The sequence below is a fragment of the Panthera uncia genome, chromosome B1, assembly GCF_023721935.1.
Source record: "Panthera uncia isolate 11264 chromosome B1, Puncia_PCG_1.0, whole genome shotgun sequence".
Classification (NCBI taxonomy): domain Eukaryota; kingdom Metazoa; phylum Chordata; class Mammalia; order Carnivora; family Felidae; genus Panthera; species Panthera uncia.
In genome coordinates, this window is record NC_064811.1 from 27669382 (window position 1) to 27691504 (window position 22123).

Here is a 22123-nt window from a genome sequence, read left to right on the forward strand (position 1 = left end):
ACTCCTCTCCTCTTTCATGACCCCTCACATAAACACCTTAATTGAATTTACCTCCTCAAGAAGACACCACTTTATTCTTACCAAGCCTCTCTACTCCATTCTATTCTTCCTAGGTTCTGTTCACTGATGAGTCAGTCTGTTGAGTTATGTGAATAAGTGAGCTTATTATGTTGCCTTTACAGGTACCATATTTGTGTTTTAACAGGGACCTCTAGACAGAGAAACTTAATCCTAGGGCAACCATACCAAACATCTTGATTTTTCCAGTGTATTTAATAGGTACAGTTGTGCCAATGTAATTACATAATAAGCCCTTTTACTCTCAACAGTGCCCCCTTCCAACCGTAAATTTAAATGGGCACCTTCTGTATTCCAAAAAGCGCTTCTAATGATGGAAGTTTCAAATACAATAGCAAATGGTTGAGAGAGAAGACTGCCAAATTCTTGGGCATTAAAAAAATCATAACACAAGGAGTATTTTCTAGGATTGTTCATATCTACATGATTTATGATCCCAGGAAATCCAAATGCTCAGATAGTTGATGGCCTTAAAGTTATCAGACCCTCAGCAACATTACTTGTTACCTGACATGACTGTGCAGGCTTGTCACAAATACTATGAAATTCTAAATATGTAGGGGAATATAAAAATTAGAAGCTGGACAAACAAATGGAAAAAACTGCACAAAATAATAATTATATTTTTATAATACTTACAATTGCCAGGTGTTATTCTAAATATTTTACTAATATTAACTCATTAACTCATTAAAGCAACAACTTTATGAGTATGATATTCTACCCATTTTATAGATGAGAAAACCAAGGCAAAGAGAGGCTATGCATTTACCCAAGTCTTTAAGAAGTAGTGAAACTGGAAGACAAACACAGATAGTTTTGTTCTAAATTTGCATTATCTAAAACAATTCTATACTTCCTCTTGGGAAAAGAAGAGTGAGACAGAGAAAGAGGCAGAGGGAGAGAGGTTGATTCTGCTTTCATCATTGATATCCGCTGTGTTTACTTGCTACCTGTCTTCTCCCACCCCTGAGATCACCAGTGTAGTCTGTTCTTGAATTGCCTTCTCCCATTCTTTACCCAACTTCACTTTTCATCTTATCTCGTTCTCTATCTCCAGGGAAGGTAGTCAAGACTGCCAATTCCTTCATATTTTACTGTTGGTTGAGACTCACTGATTCCAAGTTCTAAGGAGGAAGAAAGAGAGAAGAAGTCATCATAAGGTTATGTTCTCATAGTAGACTATCAAATTATAAGTGGATGCTAATTATCAATATTTCCATGCATTATTTTAATTAGAATTTTGTCATCTACTCTGCCATAAGTTCCATTTTCAAAGCTTTTTCTCTAGATCTATCTTGAGAATCTGGAGGCTTTGGGGAGAGTGGTATTTACATGAAGAAGGGAGCTGGTACACAAGAATCTACAGTAAAGACATTCAGAATAAGCATATCACAAATGCAAACGATTGGAAACCACTTTATAAACTGTAATTGTTTCTATTGAGTCAAGTTATAATAATCTGTACCTTCTTATAGACTGGGCGAACTGGTCTCATGCCATCCCTTTCTGGTACTTCTATTATATTTTCAGTATATATTAGTGCTCCATTCTTTTAATATACTACCAAAATATCTCGATCTATCTGAGATAATGCAACTGCTGTGCTCTAGGAACAAAATGAAACTAAGGAAAACTCAAGTAAAATATTCCTAAAAATATATTTCTATAAATCACACATACTGGCCTATATTTCTCTAATTTGACATGGTTATAAAAATAGATGTGTCACATCATTTATCGGCATCCTTGCTCCTTAATCAATCACCTAAATGCAAACTGTAAAGGCAGAGAATTTTTGCCCTCTTGTACCTAATCACACCTGACACTAGAATTTCCAAGCCAAGAGGATCATGACTGGCACAGCATGTAACCACTACGAAAGTTGTCAAGTTCTTCAAGATGCCATGGCGATACTGGGAGATTTTCAGGGTAATACCCATTAGAAAGGAGGTCACCTTCAGAAGGATGAAAGTTATTTGAAGTCTCTCCCTCTCTAATCTTAAAAAGTAGAAATATAATAAAATCTAAAACAAAGAGATTGGAAACATAAACGAGCCCAAGAAGACCATCATGAGACAAAATTAAGCCACAAGGAAAGACATTATCAATATATACACCCAAAACAAACACAAAAATCCTGATGACTTCATGACATTTTTGTGTCTAAAATAATTAGACTGTACCAATATGATGTGATTCAATAACAATGGTGTTTTATTGATTAGTGAACAACAAATAGAAATTAATTAGGATTCGCTATTTTTAGCCTTTGAATTTTAAGCTCATCATAATTTTTTTTTTTAAATGGGGTTTAGTGCACAGGCAGTAAAGTAGGGGTTAAGAATACAGGTTCTGAAAATGTGACACAGGTTCTGAAAATGTGACACACTTGTGGGGGGATTAGAGTGTACTTCCATCATTTACTAGCTCATTAAACACTATATTTTGTGTTTGAAGAATGGAGTCAATAATAGAGTCTCTTGCACAGGATTTTTGCAAGGGTTACATTACATACTACATTCAGCCAAGAACAATATAAATAGTATTATTTTTCTTATTATAATAAAGCATTTAAGTATTTCAATGAATGATTTTAAATATTAATAAAGTAATATTATTACTGTTGCTATAAAAATTTAGGCTTGGTGCCTGGATGGTTAAGTCAGTTAAGCAGCTGACTCTTGATTTCCTCTCAGGTCAAGATCTCACAGTTCATGAGACTGAGCCCCAAGTTGGGCTGTGCACTGACTGACAGCAGGGAGCCTGCTTGTGGTTTCTCTCTCCCTCTGTTTTCCCCTTCCCTATTCATGTTGTGTGTGTCTCTCTCAAAATAACTAATAAAATAAACATTTAAAAAATAATCTTAAAAAGCATGGCCATCAACCAGAAAATAGACTCTTCACTATAGAGAACAAACTGAGGGTTACCAGAGAGAAGGTAGGTGGAGGGATGGGTGAAATAGATGACAAGGATTAAGGAGGGTGCTTGTCATGATGAACACTGAATGTTGTATGTAAGTGATGAATCACCAGATTCTACTCCTGAAATGAACATTACACTGTATGTTAACTAACTGGAATTTAAATAAAAACTTGAAAAAAAAAAACCCACAAGATTGCCATCGATTCAGCCTCAAGGGAGTAATTTGTTCTTTATATTCCTATCAATTCTTCCTGCTCCCCTTGAAAATTACACCTTTTCTACACCGTGGTAGTTTTATGTTCATTTTATATTATCACTCTACAAGGAACTTGTTGTACTTGTTTCCCTAACTTCCATGCCCATCTTTTATCACTACTGATTTACTCAGCATTTTTCTAAAATGATAATTATATTGCTTTTGACTAGAAGACATCTTTGGTTTATAACTGTGCTAGCATTTACTATGCAATTATGAGTGGCACTTACCCACCTTTCTGGTAGAAATCAAATATGGTATTTCAATTTCTTTCTCAGAACAATCTCAGGAGTTTTATAATACTGTCTCCAAAAACAGATGATAATGCTTAATTTGCAAGTAACACCATGACAGCGAAGGTCATCAAAATCTATTCTAACCACTGGTTATTCCAGATCTTGCTACTAATTCCTTCCTTCATTTTCCCCCCAAAAAAGTACTTGCATTGGCCATATGTAATATCTTGCATCTCCTAGGATCTCTTGTGTCTTTCACGTTTTTGTGTCTTTGAACAAATTCTTTCTGCTCAGAAAGACCATTTCTAATTTCTCGCTGGAAGATGTCACCATGTGTTAGAACAAGACGGGTTCTCAACGCATAGCATAAGGTTCATACTTTAGTACATAGGCAGTGTGTATGTGTGTATGTCATGTCTGTATCTGTGTATATTTTATTTGTTTGTTTTTCTAGACCACTAGATAAAAATCTCTTCAAATAAAGAATCAAAGGTCTTTATTTTTATTAATTTTTAAATTTTTGTTTGTAGTTCCTAACACAGTGTTAGGCACATTACAGATGCTCACAAATGCCTGCTTTCATTAATGAGTGAATGATTAATGTTTCATGATGTTGATATTTGGTACAATGAAGTCAAAATGCCATACAAATTATCGCCATTAGAAAAGATCGTTGTGTTTATATCTAGCCATTGTTACATAGTAATCACTGGTTTGATTTGATGTTTTAATGACATGACAATAAAGAAAATAATTCAGAACTGTGTTTTCTGAGTTGATATTTTAAATTTGATTTTTAATACACAAAGTGGGAAATATTAAAGTAAAAGATTTTCTTAATAGATTCTATGTCTATTTTTCATAACATTACATTTTTGGCAGCTGATCCTTATAGAATAAAAATGATGTGAATCTAATAATAAAATGTAAGCTAGCCAACTCTATTTCCTACAGAATACTTTATAAAATAAATTACAAGAAACCAAACTCTTCTAGACAGTAAAGATGGATAATTCCAATTTATCTTATTTCATGAATAAAAATATACCTATCATAAATCCTTTCTTTTAACATAAATGGCTACTGTTAAATTTCTGATGAGGCTACCTCCCACAAATTATCACCTAAGAATCCTTAAAAAGAAGCTGAAATATATTATAGATGAGTTCATTCTGCGCATTCATATTGATCCATATACTACATTTGACTTACTGCATTCAATTGTCCTTCTAAAACATGTTTTATGTAATGATCATAATACTTCCTATTAATTCATCATGTTGCAAATGCCAAGTGCATTTAAATATAAAAGATCTGTATTCATCCTAAAGCAATAAACATCTATTGGTCTTGTCAGTATAGAAAGTGTGTGCCCAAACTATAAGAGCAAGAAAAGCTTATTTTAGTTGACACCAAAATCAACAATTATATTTCTCTTTTTTTCCTTTATTTTTCTCTGTTTTACCATTTTGTATTTTATATCCCTTAACTTTCTGGTCACTCATATAATTTTCTGTTCTGCCACTGGTCGAAACATATAATATAAAAAAAAAAGGTGAAGGCTCTATTTGTCAGTATTCAATATATGAAAGGAGCTGTACTTTGAAATTTACAGAAATCGTTCCATTTGTAATATAGGTCTTAGTTCCCCATCTAATTTTTTTCAGATGAGGAAACAGACATGTGATAAACATGTGCATGATGCCTATAGTAATACTAAGAGATGGCATAGTAACTCAAAGGAAAAGCCATTGTAAAAGTCAGAAATGCTTCATGACAGAAGTAAAGTGATGGGAAAGTATGTCATGTTTGAATTTACGTATGGTAATAACCAGTGGAGAATTTGTTTAAAGGAAAAGCTGCTGATAATTTTGATTTAATTATACATGGCTCATGAAGAGTATCAAATGCCAGATGGAAGTATGGAATTTATTCTATTATAAATGGGATGTTTCATAAGTTTTACATGATGCTTTAACGTGTGTTAAGCTGCGTCTTAAGAATATTATCCTAAGAACCCTAGAGAATCTAAAAAGAAGAGATGGCTGGCATCAGTTGGAAATTTTTGCAATAGTCCACAGAGACAGTTAAGGATGGACTATAGCTGTGACTATGAGAATAGAAAGAAAATGTAAGTAAATCTGAGAAAATGAGAAGCCTTGAAAATGATAGAATATACAAAGAAATTATCTAGAAATGGGAAAAGAAGCAGGTAGGGTCAGAGATGTTTTAAGTTTCAGAAATGGAGGACAGAAAGAATGGTACTACTGTCTTTGACTTAACTGGGAAGGCAACAAGGTTTATAGAGGAAGATGGAGAATTTGTCTGCAGTATGATAAATGTCCAATCATAAAGCAATCTTTAGAATCAGATACTTTGTGGTTGATTAGAGATGCTCGGATTCCGGTTGTAAGATTTCTCTCTATAGAGGGGAGAGTCAAAGCTGTGAGACTACCTAAATTCTCTGAGAGAGAAAGAACAAAATGTGATGCCTAGTCCCTCTCACCACACCCTAATTTAGAAAGTGAGAAAGTGATAAAAAGGAGAAAAAAATGAAGATGCATCCAAGATATGGATCTAGAAGCAAGCAGTATATCATTACAGAAATCAAAGGCCCCAGTTTTTTTTTTAATTAACTACAATAATCATAGCCACTTGCCAACATTTTCAGAATTCTATTCTTCTTTAAAAAACAATTTTATTGAGACATCTATGACATACAAAAATTATATACATATTTAAAGTACACAACTTGATATTTAGATACATATATATACATTATTCAGAGATCACCGTAATTAAGCTAAATGACTTATGCATCATCTGTACATTGTTACTGTGTGTATGTGCACGTGTGTGTGTGTGTGTGTGTGTGTGTGTACGTGTGTGTGTGTGTGTCTGTGTTTTGGTGAGAAAATTTAAGATCCAGCCTGTTAGCAAATCCCACATATACAGTAGTGTTAACTATTATCACCATGGCATACATTGGATCTCCAGAACGCATTCATCTGCATAACTGAAACTTTCAACCCTTTGGCCAACATCTAATTTCCTACCCGACTCTCCCCTAGCAAACACCACTCTACTCTGCTTGTGTTTCTGTGTCAGGCTTATTTCACTTAGCATGATATCATCTAAGTATATTCATTTTATCACAAATGGTAGAATTTCCTTTTTTTTCCTGCCAAATAATATCCCATTGTGCATATACATATATATATATATATATATATATATATATATATACCAGATTTTCTTTAGCTGTTGGTACAATATCCCATTGTGCATATATATATATATATATATACACACACCAGATTTTCTTTAGCTGTTGGTACATTGGCAGGCATGTAGGCTATTTCTATGTCTTGATTATTGCAAATAACAAAAGTACCCCTTTGAGATCCAGTTTCCTTTGGCTGTATACTCAGAAGTGAGATTATTGGCATGAACTTTTATATGCATTATATTTATTTAATACAAGACTTCATGAGGTAAATGATATTTGTTATTGTCTCCATTGCAAGTACAGGAAATCAAGACACAGAATATGTACAGAATATGTACATAACTTGACCAAAGTAAAAAAAATTAGTTATGATAATGCAAACCCCTAAATTCATATAGGAATGATTCTAATTATTACTGATAATGATTCGGATGTTAGATTAATCTTCATTGTGTAGGTATCGATATAACTAAAATTCTTGGCTTGTCTTCTCACTACTTACCTTAATTTCATTTAATTTATTTTTTTTAATTTAAATATAGTTGACACACAACGTTACATGAGTTTCAGGTGTGCAACATAGTGATTCAACAACTCTAAGCATTATGTCATGTTCACCACAGCATAGCTACCATCTGTCACCATATAACAGTATCACAATACTGTTCACTATATCCTCTATGCTGTGTCTTTCACCTCCGTGATTCATTCATTCTATAACTGCACCTGTATCTCCCACTCCCCTTCACCCGTATGTCCATGTGCCCATCTCCCAGCCCCTTCCCCTCTGTGCTCTTTGTATTTATAGGTCTGATTCTGGTTTTTTGTTTGTTTGTTCGTTTATTCATTTGTCTCATTACTTACCCTTAATTCCTTCATACCGTGGAGAGACAGGTGTATTCACTTATTGGTGAGATGAAAAAGGCAACTCCCCAGTACTTTTTTCTGCTTACATGCAGAGGTGAAACAGGCTGGTCAGCTTCGCTGGCATGCAGTAAATTTAGCAGGACTAAATGGGTGAGGGCTGCAACTTCTGGGGAGGACTAAGTCCAATTCAGGTCATGTCAGCCATCCCACTTGGTTTAAAACTAACCTTTTTTCTAAGTAATTTTTAACAACAAAAACAATAAGTAAAAAATTTGATCTCATTTGTCTGAAACATACATTTATCTCTCAGTTTTTTTTTTTTTTCAACTTGGGCAGAGAAGAGAGGAAATATGTCTGCTGAACCTTCTATCTCCAATGTACGATAGGCTATGATGAACATGCCCCTTGCTTGAAAATAATGCAGAAGTCACTTCCCTTGGAAAAACCTACTGTCTTGTTCAGGGCAAAGGGAATTTACTTGGTCCTCAAATATAGAAGGTCAAACTAAGGTGACCCTAATGAGTTATAGCCTAGTGAATCCTTCCCCCAAATGCAGGTGGAACCACTGACTTACCCCTTTCTAAAAGACAGTTACAAAAATGATAAACTGTCATGCTCTTGATTAGCTCCTGCTCCACAGCAAAGTTTAAGGTACGTCACTCCTAATTTATCAAACTGAAAAGAGAGAGACATTCTTGCTAAATTTGAAGAAGTTAGCTACAATGTTATAAGAGGGTCTATGGTTACATGGCCAGGAACTATGGGTCTCCTCTAGGTGCTAAGATTATCCCTTGAAAACAACCAACAAGAAAACAAGAAACTGAGTCCTAAACCACAAGGTGATGAATTTTGCCAATAACCTCAGGGAACTTGGAAGTGGATTATTTCCCAACCAAGCTCCCAAATGTGAATATAGTATGATCTGCATCTGGACAGCAGCCTCGTGAGACCCGTGAACTAAGTATCTTTTGCCAGAATACTAACCCATGAAGGGCACCTGGGTGGCTCCATCGGCTAGGCGTCTGACTGCTGATTTCAGCTCAAGTCATGATCTCATGGTTCATGAGTTTGAGCCCCATGTCAGGCTCTGCCCTGACAGCACAGAACCTGCTTGGGATTCTCTCTCTGCCCCTCCATCATTCTCTGACTCAAAATACATAAATAAACTTAAAAAAACAAAAAAAAAAACAAAAAAAAACCCCAGAATACTAACCCACGAAAAGTATGAGACAATAAATATGTGTTACATTAAATCACTGTTTATGGTAATTTGTTATGCAATAATAAGAAATTAACATACGAAATATATAATTAGGATAATCACACCTGTGATTTGGCAGAACACCCAAACTACCATTAGATCATTTTCTTGTTGTGTAAAGGCTAGGATAGTTGTGAAAGTGAGTGACAGCCTCAGAAATGTCTCCCTTCAGCAGCCAAGATAGTAAATAAGAAAACAAAAATCATATCATGGTGGTGTGGTGGGAAAGTTGTAAAACTAAATGTAATCATGAAGTATGTAGAGAATGAAAGGCTGGGGATCCCTATGGTTTCCCCACTTAATTCACCGGGTGGGTTCCTGCAGCAGAGTTAAGAATTTTGGATGCCACTAACCTATTAACTTAGTAACTTAGTAACTTAGTAAATTAGTAACATGAATTTCACTCACCCTGCTGGATGGGATAACTGCTAAAGTAGATTTTTATGATCTCTAAGACATGGTATGTGGACATTGATTTTGTGAATTCATTCTTTTCTATCCTTATCATAAAAAAGGATAAGTCACTGTTTGCACTCACATGGAACAGAAAACAATGTACATTTCCAACCTAGCACAGAGGCGTATATTAACTTTATACTCCAAAACCAATTATAACAATAATGACCAGAGAGATTGAGACCATCTAGACATCCTGCAGAACATTAAAATGTCCCATTCCCGGGGCGCCTGGGTGGCTCAGTCAGTTAAGCGGCCGACTTCGGCTCAGGTCATGATCTCGCGGTCCGTGAGTTCGAGCCCTGTGTCAGGCTCTATGCTGACAGCTCAGAGCCTGGCGCCTGTTTCAGATTCTGTGTCTCCCTCTCTCTGACCCTCCCCCGTTCATGCTCTGTCTCTGTCTGTCTCAAAAATAAATAAACATTAAAAAAAATTAAAAAATAAAAAAAAATAAAATGATCCATTCCCTTAATGACATCATGCTAATTTGGTTACATGAGCAAGAAATGCCTTGCATGTTAAAGGCTTTGGTTGATACATCCACTCTAGAGGGTAAAGGATGAACCCTATGAAAATCATCACATCACATTAACACTTAACTTACTTCTTTAGGAATTCTATGGTTAGGGGCATTTTGGCACATGATGTCTAAAATAAAAGACAGGGGCACATGGGTGGCTCAGTTGGTTAAGTGTCCAAGTGTTGATTTCAGCTTGGGTCATGATCTCATGGTTCATGAGATCGTTCTCCGTGACTCGTTGGGCTCTGCCCTAATAGCATGGAGCCAGCCTGAGACTCCCTTTCGCTCTCTCTCTGCCCATCCCCTGCTTATGCTTTCTGTATATATAAAAACAAATAAATGTTTTTTTTAAAAAAATAAAGACCAATTATAGCATCTTTGCCCATAATTATAAAGAAGTGTGTATAACTCCCTGCAGGACTTTTCACATTATAAAGGTAATATATTTTACGCCTAAGAATATTGCTCAGTCCAAAGGCACCTGGATGGCTAAGTCTGGCTTAGGCCAGGATGGCTAAGGCACCTGGATGTTAAGCATCCAGCTTTTGATCTCAGCTCATGTCTTGATCTCAGAGTGTGAGTTCAAGTCCTGTGTTGGGCCCCATACTGGGTGTGTGAAGACTACATTAAAAAAAAAAAAAAAAGAATATTGCTCAGGTCGATTTTTTGATGCAAGCAGCTCCCCTACTTGGGACTTGTGATTTGCCCAAATCTGTAAGAGTAGATGTATCAGTGGTGGAAAAATATATGTGACATTTATGGCAAGCCTAGTGACAGAACACTGATGCAGGACCCCAGAGATCTGGAGTAAGTTTGTACCATCTTGTAAAAAACAACCCTTGACATGTTTTGGGCTTTAGTGTAAATGTAGCACATGAACATAGTGCTTTAAGTGACCATAACTTTGGAATTCTAGCTATGAGCTAAATTATTTCTGTTCCTCAAGTCATTACGTTTGGGAAAGACAAGCAGTAGTCCCTTATCGGGTGGAATCAGTACCTCTGGGAAAGCTCAAGCAAGACCAGACAGCAAAAGCAGTCTGCGTAAATAAGTTGCTTTGAACCCATTCGCATCTACCATATCCTCTCCTTTAGCTCACACTCATGGCTCTGTAGAATATCACATATGATCAGCTAACAGAGGAAGCAAAGGCTGTTATTTACATATTGGTTAGCTCATAGTCTGTGTAAGCTGAACATGGAAGGCAGCTGTGTTACTCACGATGACTCTGAAAGACATAGATGAAGAATACTTTCCAAAACAGGCAGAGCTTTCATGGCAGTCCTCATCACCTACTGTACGTATAAAGGGGCATGGGAAATGGTTGAATATATATGGAATCATAAAGGATTCCATAAAGGACCATGAAGTTCTCAAAGAAGGAAAACCTATGCCTGAGAATAAAGCCATAGTTCCACAGAACGGTTGGCTTTGGCTGCCACCTAGACTTGGTAGGTGCCTCATATGCAGAGACCAGTGGCCATGAAGAGGAGCTAGTGTGACAGGAGGAGGTGACTGCCACTCTTACATGTCAGAGAGCAGGGAAGTATAGGCCAAAACCCCACAATCCTTTTGTGTTTCTCCTGATATTCTCTTATCTGATTGTGATGGTATTTAAGTGAACCAACCTTAAGACCATGTGTCCAAGGGCTCAGACACCTTGAAGATTCTCTTAGTGTCATCCCCCGAGGTAAGCTGAAACTAACAGAGGTGTTCACAGATGGTGAGGGGAATCTAGAATGGATAGTGGGGAGGGGGGAAAGGTGATAAATATAAGCTGTATTCCAGAGATCAACTGCAGAGTTGAGACTTGTAGCTCATTCCTCAACCCTTCCTTTTCTAAGTCTTTTCAAGAATCCTAGAGGAATTGCACTGGGTAAAAGAGAAGTGGATCTAAATGGCAGAAGAGATTGACTGATGGGCCAGGAGATCTCCATTCAGTGTTGGACTTGTTGCCTCTATTGCTGTTGTGCTGCAGCAGACAGTTTCAGTGCTTAGCTTCTTTGGGGATGCATCAGCATCTGAGATCTCAGATCCCAGATCTCATGAGAGATATGCCTGTCTCACAGTGACATTTTTCTGGGTTGGCCAATAGATGGAAACAAGGATACAAAATATCTTGGCATTTTAGCTCAATGTGGGGCTACTCTGGAAGGCTATTTAACACCAGTTGACTGAGTCTTTGGAATCCATCTCACAACTCTTCTCCCTGATCACATCGGCTTCCTTCCTCTCCTTCTGCTGTGTACTCTAGTAAAATCCCTGCCGCACCCCCCCCTCCTTCGCTTCCTCTTAATCTTCTTTCTGGAACACCCAAACCACTATAATTGCCATGATATAAGCCATATATATTATCAGAAGTATGACCCTCCCACAGAATGACCACACTGTAGAAAATATTTATTTACATTTTTTTCACGAATGTCATCATTTTGTGTAATATTACTTTTATTTTTAAATTTATTTATTTTGAGAGAGAGCAAGACAGCATGAGTGTGGGAGGGGCAGAGAAAGAGGGAGAGAGTGAGAATCCCAAGCAGGTTCCACACTATCAACATGGAGACTGATGTGGGGCTTGACCTCACAAACCGTAAGATCGTGACCTGAGTCTAAATCAAGAATTGGACAGAACTGACTGAGCCACCCAGATGCCCAGTGTAATATTTCTAAATCACACTTTTCTTGATGTCATTTCTTTGCTTAGCACTTTTAAGTAGCCATCCCCCCCCCAATAACTGTTTCCCAACACTGCTTTCAAGAAAAAAATAGTGCGTTAGCTTCCTACCTATACTACTACCTGCCATCATCTGACTGATAGACCGCACACGAGTTACTTAATGTCCCTGGATTCAGCTTTGTTCTCTAAGAAGTGGTGAACCAATGATATAAAATTAAATCTGTGCTAAAAAATGGTAATAGTCCATCCATAAGACTGATGAAGTCATTTTGAATTCAAGTCTGTAATTTGGATAAGCCGCTAGGGTGAGTTGGAGGTCTTAGTTTCTAAGCCAGGTTTTTTTGAGATGAGTAATCTTTATCCAGTATTCTCTAATAATGAGACCATTGATTTACCTGCAGGGTTAAATAAAACAAAGGCACTGCAACTAGTCATATTTATATTTATTGGCAAAACCAAAGTAAATCTTGGCTTCATTCTTACCAGAATAGTCTTTCTTTGTTCAGTTTAGGTTAGGCAAACTTCCATTTTTTTTTCATTGCAGGCTACAAAGAGTGATAGTCACTTCTAAAAATTAAATGAGGTTGAGATTATTTAAAGATCTTTTATGTGAAGTTTAGCAGCTTAAGATACTGCATGTGCCCTGAAGAAATCTCATCATTAGATGCCTTTGAAAGCCCTTATTTGTGTTTCACTCAGTCTTGATATGTCTTTAGCTTCTTTAATCAATGAACACAACTGCTCCACATAGCCCTTAAGGCAGGAGTTGCCATAAATAGTCAGCTTTCAGTGTAAGAAAAAAGCAAACTGAAAAGGGTGTTCCAGAATATGTTTACTGGTGTCTCTGACAGAGGTACTCAATCACCCTACAGCTACCACACGCTGAGAATGGCAAATGCATCTTGTCAATGAAATCAGTGTCCTCCCTATTCCCTTGTAATTACATTTCAGTGTCAATAGTCTAAAAGTGAATAATTGAAGCGTTCGTGATATTTGATTGGTTAGGCAAATATGATGACAAAACTCCTAAGGATGGAGAGGCCTTTAAAAATTATTCCTGATTTGTGTAGGTTTTCTCTATCCATTGCTTAAATGTAAAACAAATAATTGCATACATTTCCTGTGTCTTTAGCCTATCAAATGAAGCCTATGAAAGGTGGAGAAAGAACTGGTATGGAAGACATAACTATAGACTGAAGAGTAATTCTATGTGTGGCAATGCATTCTTGACATTACACCATGGAACTTAAGAATACAGGCTTTTTGGTTAGGTAATTCGGGGTAATGTCTGAGGGCTGTCATTCACAAATCATGTAACTCGGTTAATCACTAAACTCTACTTACTTTGGTTTTCTCTTTTATACAATGGGGATATTAACTAACAGTACTTACCTCCCAGGATTGCTTAAAGTATAAAAATAAAATGTACATAAAGGAGTTGGCTGGCATACAGTGTGGATGTAATACATTTTAACACTTCTCCTCCTTTCTCTCCTTTTTCGTCTCCTCTCATTCCTTCTTAGTGCTAGGTGTTTTTTTTTTTGTTTTGTTTTGTTTTTTTTTTTTTGAGAGAGAGAGAGCGCGAGAGAGAGTAGGGGAGGGGCAGAGAGAGAGGGAGACACAGAATCTGAAGCAGGCTCTGGGCTCTGAGCTGTCAGCCCAAAGCCTGATGAGGGGCTTGAACCCACAAACCACGAGATCATGACCTGAGCCGAAGTTGGACATTTAACCGACTGAGCCACCTGGATGCTAAACCGACTTAGCCACCTAGGCACCCCTGCCAGGGTTTTATGATAGAACTAGAAATCTGAAAATGCTGCCACCTTTTTTTGTTTTGTTTTGTTTTTAATTTCCCTGGACCTTTCTTTTTATTCTCATGTATAATCTCCCTGAAGAAGTCCTCCTGTATTACCAATCTAAATTAGTTCCAACAAGTAATTCTATCTAAATACACTCTTTTACTCTTCTCCTACTCACATCACTGTATTATATACCTACTTATTTACTGTTTTATAAGTAATTTCCAATTCCAACACCGGTGCCTGAGAGAACAGACTTTGTCTTGCCACGCTCTATCTATCCTGGCATCTAATAGGCCCAGTGTAAATATTTGTTGAATTAAGCATGAATTCCTTTCTCTTCCTGCTTATTGATCAGAAGTGCCAATTGTTTATTCCGGAGAAGACCACCAGAAAATCTGTTGATGAAATATCATACAATTTATTAGACTTCTCGTAGGAAGGGAGAATTATACCTGACTAAGGTTTTCTTAGAAAGGAAAATTGGGACATGGTAAAGTTAAGGTTTTACGGCTTGCATTGAGTGACTTTGAGGTGACTCTTACAGGATTGGCAAGTAGCTGGATTACTATTATGATGCGATGGTTTTGGATTTGTGGGCACAGCAAGATGAGGAACTTGAAATGAGTCATGATAAGTAAGCTATTCAGTTGTGTTGGTGTCTTATTTTCTAGGAACTGATATTTCCTGCAGTAAGCATCTGAGTTATTTTTTGCTTATTCCCAGTATTGCTTAGTAAAGAACAGGAAATTGTGCTTCATCCAAGAATCGTTTAACACAGAGACTGGGAAGTGTTATGAGAGCCAATCTTAACACAGGGACAGAAAATTATTTGGTGTTAGTCATTAAGGCTTTGTTTGCTTTTGACACATGGATTCCTTTCTTATTTTTGCACTATCATTACATCTGTATATTACAGCTTCACTCAATTCTGATTTCAGTTTTCATTTGTTTTTGCATTACATCATTCTAGAGCTCTTATTACTTGTATTTTTTTCTATATCCTTTACCAAATAAAGTTATATGGTTCCCATATGTTCAATACATATCAAAATTCAATCCTAAGCTGCCTTAATATTTCATCTGCCCTTATTCACTCATGTATAACGTGCTTTGTCACATCCTCAAGCATTATCTGTTTTCAGTTGACTCCTGAATATTAAATTTTTAGGATGACCTTATCCTAAGGTTTAATCCACTGTCAAATACAAACTAGTCCACATTTATAAGGTATTACTCTATTTTCATATCCTTGTCTGTATTTCTAAATATTGACCAGTGGGCATCATCGTATAGTATTTCTTAAAAGTTCCATTAAAGATTCTCTTATTTGGATGGGCTGATGCTTTGGAAATAAATTTAACTTTGTTACCTCTGGCAACCCCTCACCTTCATCCCATTATAGTTTTTAGCTGCAATTCTCAACACCAGTTGAAGTGTCTCCCATGATAACCTTTCTGTTTCATTCCCATGCCTGACAGTATAGTTTAATCTATTAACCGAAGTCTGATTTTTATAAATATATTTTTCTATGGTCTCTTAGATGCTTCTCTTCACCTTCACAAGATACACCAGGAGTTCGAGTTCCACATCTGGTTCTCTGCTGTCAGCACAGAGCCCTCTTCGGATCCTCTGTCCCCCTGTCTCTCTGCCCCTCCCCAGCTTGTTCTCTCTCTTCTTCTTTCAAAATAAATAAAGAAACTTAAAAAAAAATTAAAAGAAGAAATAAACTTCATTCCTGATCACATATTCTCCCTTCTTAGCATACTATTTCTCTCAGTTCTGTTAATCTTTTAATTCCCAGTTCAAATTCCTCTTCCCTGATACCTTCCCCAAAGTGTATAATCCTCAGGGTGAGTTAACTCTTGAAGGCAACAGAGTCAGGGACAATGGTCAGCTGTGATGAACAATATGTATTACCTTGACATTGACTGTCATTTCTGTTTTTATTTGTATTTACTTTCTACCCCATACTAGATATGCAAAATCTTATGACTAGTTTGTCACACACATTTTTAGATACTCTGAAAACTACTGTGTACATATACAGCTCACAACAAATATCTTGTTTGTTGAGTGCCATCATTTTAGAAATTTAACATTCCATAAGGCACTGGCATGGTTTCTAGAAAGCTCTCTGAAGAGCTAGGGCTGTGAGGGAGAAACAGAGTAATTTGGTTCCCTGGGAGTTAACAGGCAGGTGAAGGAAATCAACAAGCTAGAGCACCAGAGAATTGTTCTAAGATAAAAAGTACCTTCAGGCCCTTCCAGCACCACTGAAAATGTCCTTATTCAATAGGCTATAGTACTGCTCAGCTTTTCTCTTACATAATGTATTATCTTTGTTTCTATCCTATTAAATGTATGAAATATATTGAAGTCCATTTGTTTCTAGTCTTTTCATGAAAAAAATATATAGTTTATCATCTTCTAGGACTCTTCAAAGTTGTAAAAGACAAAAAAAAACCCTACATTTTCAAATATTTTCCACATAAAACTATTTCCAAAGTAACACCACGAATATTTTCCATTAGCAACTGAGTTTCCTTGAGGGAAGCTATGTTTATTGCTTCAATTGTTGCTTCTTGAATAGATGCGGCTTCCGAGTAGAAAATAGCACATAGTAAGTCTTCAAGAAGCCCATGTTCATTGATTGTAAAGGTACAGGGTACTCAAGTTCAGTTTTTTGTCTTATGTATTTTCATATCTAACTTATGATCTAGTTAACTGAATGGAACTTTTTTCTAGTATCTAATTGTCTCTCTAGAAAATGAAATTCACAGGGGATTTCTGGAAAATGCTTACTTCATGTCTATGTACTAACTAAAAAGACATTTCTCATGCACCTGTTAATTAATTTTGAAAAATATTTCCCATATGTTCTGAGGACTCCTAGTCTCATGAGATCATAGAATGTGGTGTAAAAAAAACCACAAAAATTGAAAAATTAAAAGCCTGAGCTCAAACACACGGGGAAAAACTGCTCAACTTTTATTTGGAGATTCACACTGCACATTTCAATTTTAAAAGTTCTGAAGATTCCCAAAGGAAATAAACTTGTTTCTTTTGTATTTATAACTTCCCTAGCATTTTATTTATATTTCTTTAGAGTAGTATTTTTCAGTATATTTCTTTAGAGTAGTATTTTTCAGTATTTTCAGTTCTTCTGTTGAAGAACAGGTTCTTTTTGTTTTTGTTTTTATTTTATCTCTAAGCCATCATGGTATAATGCTTTTAAAAAAAAATACTACGAAATATAACATTGTAAACATAAAATTAAAAAATATATATATAAAGTCAGACTTTCATTTCTAGCTTCAATAGGGATTAAACAATACTTCCACATTTCTAGAAAATTCATAATAGTTACACTCATTTTCTCATTGTGGACTGACCCAGGCTCACAGATCATACTTTTATTAGCACAGTTATAGAATGCATTGGTTTCCAGGGTTCTAGAGGATTCTCTAGGTTAGCTAAAGATTAATAGTAACATAAAATATAAAATTATTAACTTTAAATGTTTTCAGTAAACTCCACTCACTTGTGATATATCTTATTTATTATTTTCCACATTAAGAAGAAAATAACCCCTGTTCTAGTTGGTTTCATACATTTTCTCCAGTCTACTTTCCTTTAGATTGCCTTTTCTTACATGTAAGTTTATTTGTGGAAAGTAACAGAGCTCACGCTTTGTTGTTGTTCCTTCTGCAACTCACAGATTGACCTTCTTGTGCACTGCAGTTCATTAAGCTGCTTTTGGTCCAAATTGTTATTGGAAGGTCAATTGGCATTGGGCATAAAGGATTAAGGATCTGACAGGAGAGGGCAGAGGATCAGGGATTAGCTAAGGTGAAAGATAGAACAGTGACTATAATAATGTCTTGTGTATCTTTTTAAAGGACTTCTAATGTTCACTTAATGATCATCTCATAATGACTGTTTAAAGATAGTGACACTGAGATCCTAAAACTGAGCTCACTTAATGTCAGAATCCTCAGTGTCTTGCCAGAATTTGATTTGTGGCCAGTCCTTAGCCTTGCCTAATTCTCTTGCCGTGAATCAGAGGAGTTAGATGGTTACCTCATTGGTTTCTAAATTCTGGATTGCAGCATGTGAGTTAACTCACTTTTTGTGGGATATATGAAATATATAGATAAAATATATAAATGTACACAGTTCATATATAAACTACATTCCTTAGACATCACACAAAACCATCCTAGTTCAAGAATCTGAAACAGAGCTGAGTTTTGCGTCACTACAAATCCCCAATGCCATTCTGATAGGTAGTAATTTTGGTAAACTAATTCACCATTGGATGAACCTTTTGATCAGTAGGATGATTTGGCACAAGGCACCTTTTCTCAAGCTGGCCTTCATAATCACGAAGAGGATTTGGGTGTAAAAAGACATTGGAATGCCCAGATGTAGCGAAAATAGTGGCATGCCAACCAGATTTAGTTCTTCTGTGTGTAGAAGGATTTGAAGTTTCGGGCGACCATATACATGACTGTGGCCCATAAAATTCTCCATAGATTGTAGTAAGAGCTACTATATTTAAATATAAAAATTGATGCAGGCTTGTGTGCAGATTATCGAATGCTTCCAGATACAAACTACAAATCTTTCAGTTCCACGTTTCTTTGTCTCTGCTTCCTCTAGTATCTCTAAACTGCTTTTAGTTTTATTTATTTATTTTTTGTTCTTAACCGTTGCCATCTTAGCTATATCTGCCACTGGTTTAGTGAGTTATTGGTATCTCTTCTACCAAAACTGATTTCTGGAGCCGGTCACCATGCTGGTTCTAGTTGGTCGAGCCTTTGCCACAAACCGCCCTCTGGCCTGCTGACACTCTCTAATACGCTGTCAAAGTTGCTGTTGATTTCCTGCAACTTTCCTAAAGATGTACCTCTCTGTACAACAATAAGGGATTCCTGAAGAAAAAATTAACACTTTCTTACTCTCTGGACTCACCAAGAAGGCCTTAAGTTTCTTTTTTATTTAAAAAAAAATTAATGTTTATTTTTTTTTTTTCAAAGGGGTGGGGAGAGGCAGATAGAGAGAGAGAGGGGGACAGAGAGAATCCCAAGCAGGTTCTGTGCTCTCAGCACAGCCCGACATGGGGCTCCATCTCATGAGCCATGAGATGATGAGATCAAGACGTAAGCTGAAATCAAGTGTCTGAGCTCAACCAACTGAGCCACTCAGGAGCTGGGGTCTCAAGTTTCTGCTCAACTTGACTAAACTTTAGAGAGCCTTCTGTGTATCTCCAGGGCTCTGATCCCCCTTTTCTCTGAGCATTTATTTTAGAAAGCTTGTAGTTGCAAAATTCTCTGTCCCTTTGAGATTTAAAACTTTTTAAAAGTCTCTTGGCAGTTTTACAACCCAGAACTGTCTTTTCCAAGGACCTCTGAGCCATCTGTTTGAAATGTAATCAAGGAAGATGGCACCCTATCTCCCAGGCTGTGTGGGAGGGTAGGAGCCTAACTTCAGTGGGTGCTGTGATCCAAGTTGTGGAACAATCTTAAGAAAGTTTACTTTTCCTTTGGATAAGACCTATTAGCATACATAAATGCCTATGACCCACCCACCACATTACAATAGCTTGAATAAAGTCTTCCTTGCCTGTTTGACTTCGTCCTGAACAATTTTTGTTTTGATTCTACTAACATTTTTGTCAAATGTTCATCTAAAGGATATTCCAGTAGTAATTTAAGGATTACTAAAAAATGTCTTTTCCTTAAAATCATTGCTGATTTTATACTGTTGTAATATTATTTTGTGTCTGATAATATCAGACCATCCAGCATCACTTAAATAACAGTAAACATATTCTTCATAATAATTTATATCAAATTATAGAATATTATTTTATAACCTCAACGCTTCTTACTATACACATGATGAAATATAATTAAATTTGTATGCCATTCAAACAATATTCCAGATATTTTTCCAAGCACCTATTCTCCGTTTTCTATATTCACTTAATAAAAATGTTCTGATTTTTTCCATTTCACATTCGCCATATTATATTGTATTAGTCGTTGCTATATAAGTCTTCTGGAATGACGTCCATCATTATTCTCTTCTGTGCTATAATTTTATAAATATCTCTGGCTGTTTCAATTTTTAACAGCCCTGGCTCAAATGATAAGGACTTAACTCTCTGAGTGTTTTTTTGACATTTTTACTTGCTTTTATAATATTTTCTAAAGTGAGAATTGGAAAAAAAAGAGTCAGCCATATATTTTACACACTTCTTGTTGATATTTTTTTCTTTGTGAAAATTAATAATTTTTATTGGCTATATTTTTCAAAAAGAGTATTCATTATAAAATAAAGTAGAATTATATAATAATTATGGACTCTGACATAATCACATAGTGAATAATAGATTTTTATAATCAAGAAAAATTACAATTGAGTATTCATCATCTTAACGTATATTACTGATTTGCCACCAGAATGCTTTAAAGACTATCTTTTACTTTTACTTCAAAATGGTAAGATTTAAGTGCCATATTTTAAAGCATTAAGACTATATTATTTAATGTAATTTTCTGATCTTTTTCTTTTCTTTTCCCTTCATATTCACCAGCTAGCTGTAGTTTGATCCATGGCAATGAGCTCTTGTCAATGTACCTGTACCAAGTTTATCACAAATAAAATAAAAGTTTTGGTTTAAAAAGTAGACAGGTAGGATGAGGAATTTTAACTGTCTTTTGCCATAAATGACAACCCAATCAAGTCTGATGCTTAGGTTAAAGAGCAAAGGGAGGTCAAGTAAGTTGCCCAAAGTTGCAATGTTTTATTTTATTTTATTTTAACATTTATTCATTTTTGGGAGTAAGAGAGACAGAGCATAAGCAGAGGAGGGGCAGAGAGAGAGGGAGACACGGAATCCGAAGCAGGCTCCAGGCTCTGAGCTGTCAGCACAGGGCCCAGATGCAGGGCTCAAACTCAGACTGCGAGATCACGACCTGAGCTGAAGTTGGATGCTTAACCAACTGAGCCACCCAGGCGCCCCCAAAGTTGCAATGTTAGACCGTGGCATATCAAGGACCTGACTCAGCATCCCTGTGCACAGGGGTCCAAGCTTCTAACACTAGGCAGAGCTCCCTCCTTACTAAGCTGCTTGGAAGTGAGTATGCATTTCCCTCCTGTACTCGCTAGAGCATTATCTGGCGTGTTCATATGTTCAAGGTCCAATTCGCTCTATCCTTATGATCATTTCCCACAACTAAAAGCCCTTGCTCTTAGGAAAATCACCCTGTGTGATAGACAGTGCTGTAACTTAACGTGAAATGTCGGGATTCAGTAGTCTGTAATCAAAATTAGATCTTCGGTTTTAAACTTTAAAACGTTGACGTGTTCAGAGGTCTATATGGCTGGAATTTGAAGGAATAGACTTCATGTATTTTGAAAACTGTTTTCCTCTATTCCCCATTTCCCCTTAATTTTACTTGCTTGATGTGCTTTCCGCAGCTCTCACCCCATCTCAACATAGAGTGGAGGGTAAGCAGCCCCTGGAGCTGGTGGTATTCCCTTTCTTTAAATTAGCTGATTATGGGCTGAGGTAGATGTCATTCTCTCTGAGGTGTGGAACTTCTCTCTCTAAAATGACCAGTCTCTACAGACCAATTAAGCAAAAGAATGCTGAGCCGGCTTCTGACAGGTAAAGCTCTCAAAACACACAGCAACTGTCAGGCTATGTACCTCTAAGCAATTTCTGTGAGAGAATTTTCTGAAAGGTTGAGCTAATGGGTTTGAGTACAGCTGTGCGCACAGTTTTGCAGAGCCAGCAAAACTAAAG

At 36.4% G+C, this 22123-nt stretch overlaps 1 long non-coding RNA gene across 1 annotated transcript in view; it reads right to left on the reverse strand.

Moving 5' to 3' along the window:
* Nucleotides 1-996: 996 nt before the first annotated feature.
* Nucleotides 997-22123, reverse strand: part of LOC125923942 (uncharacterized) — a 28103-nt gene continuing 6976 nt past the window's right edge. Inside the window, exon 2 of the long non-coding RNA XR_007458203.1 lies at nucleotides 997-1205. This is a non-coding gene — a long non-coding RNA (uncharacterized LOC125923942). The remainder of the gene's footprint in view (nucleotides 1206-22123) is intronic.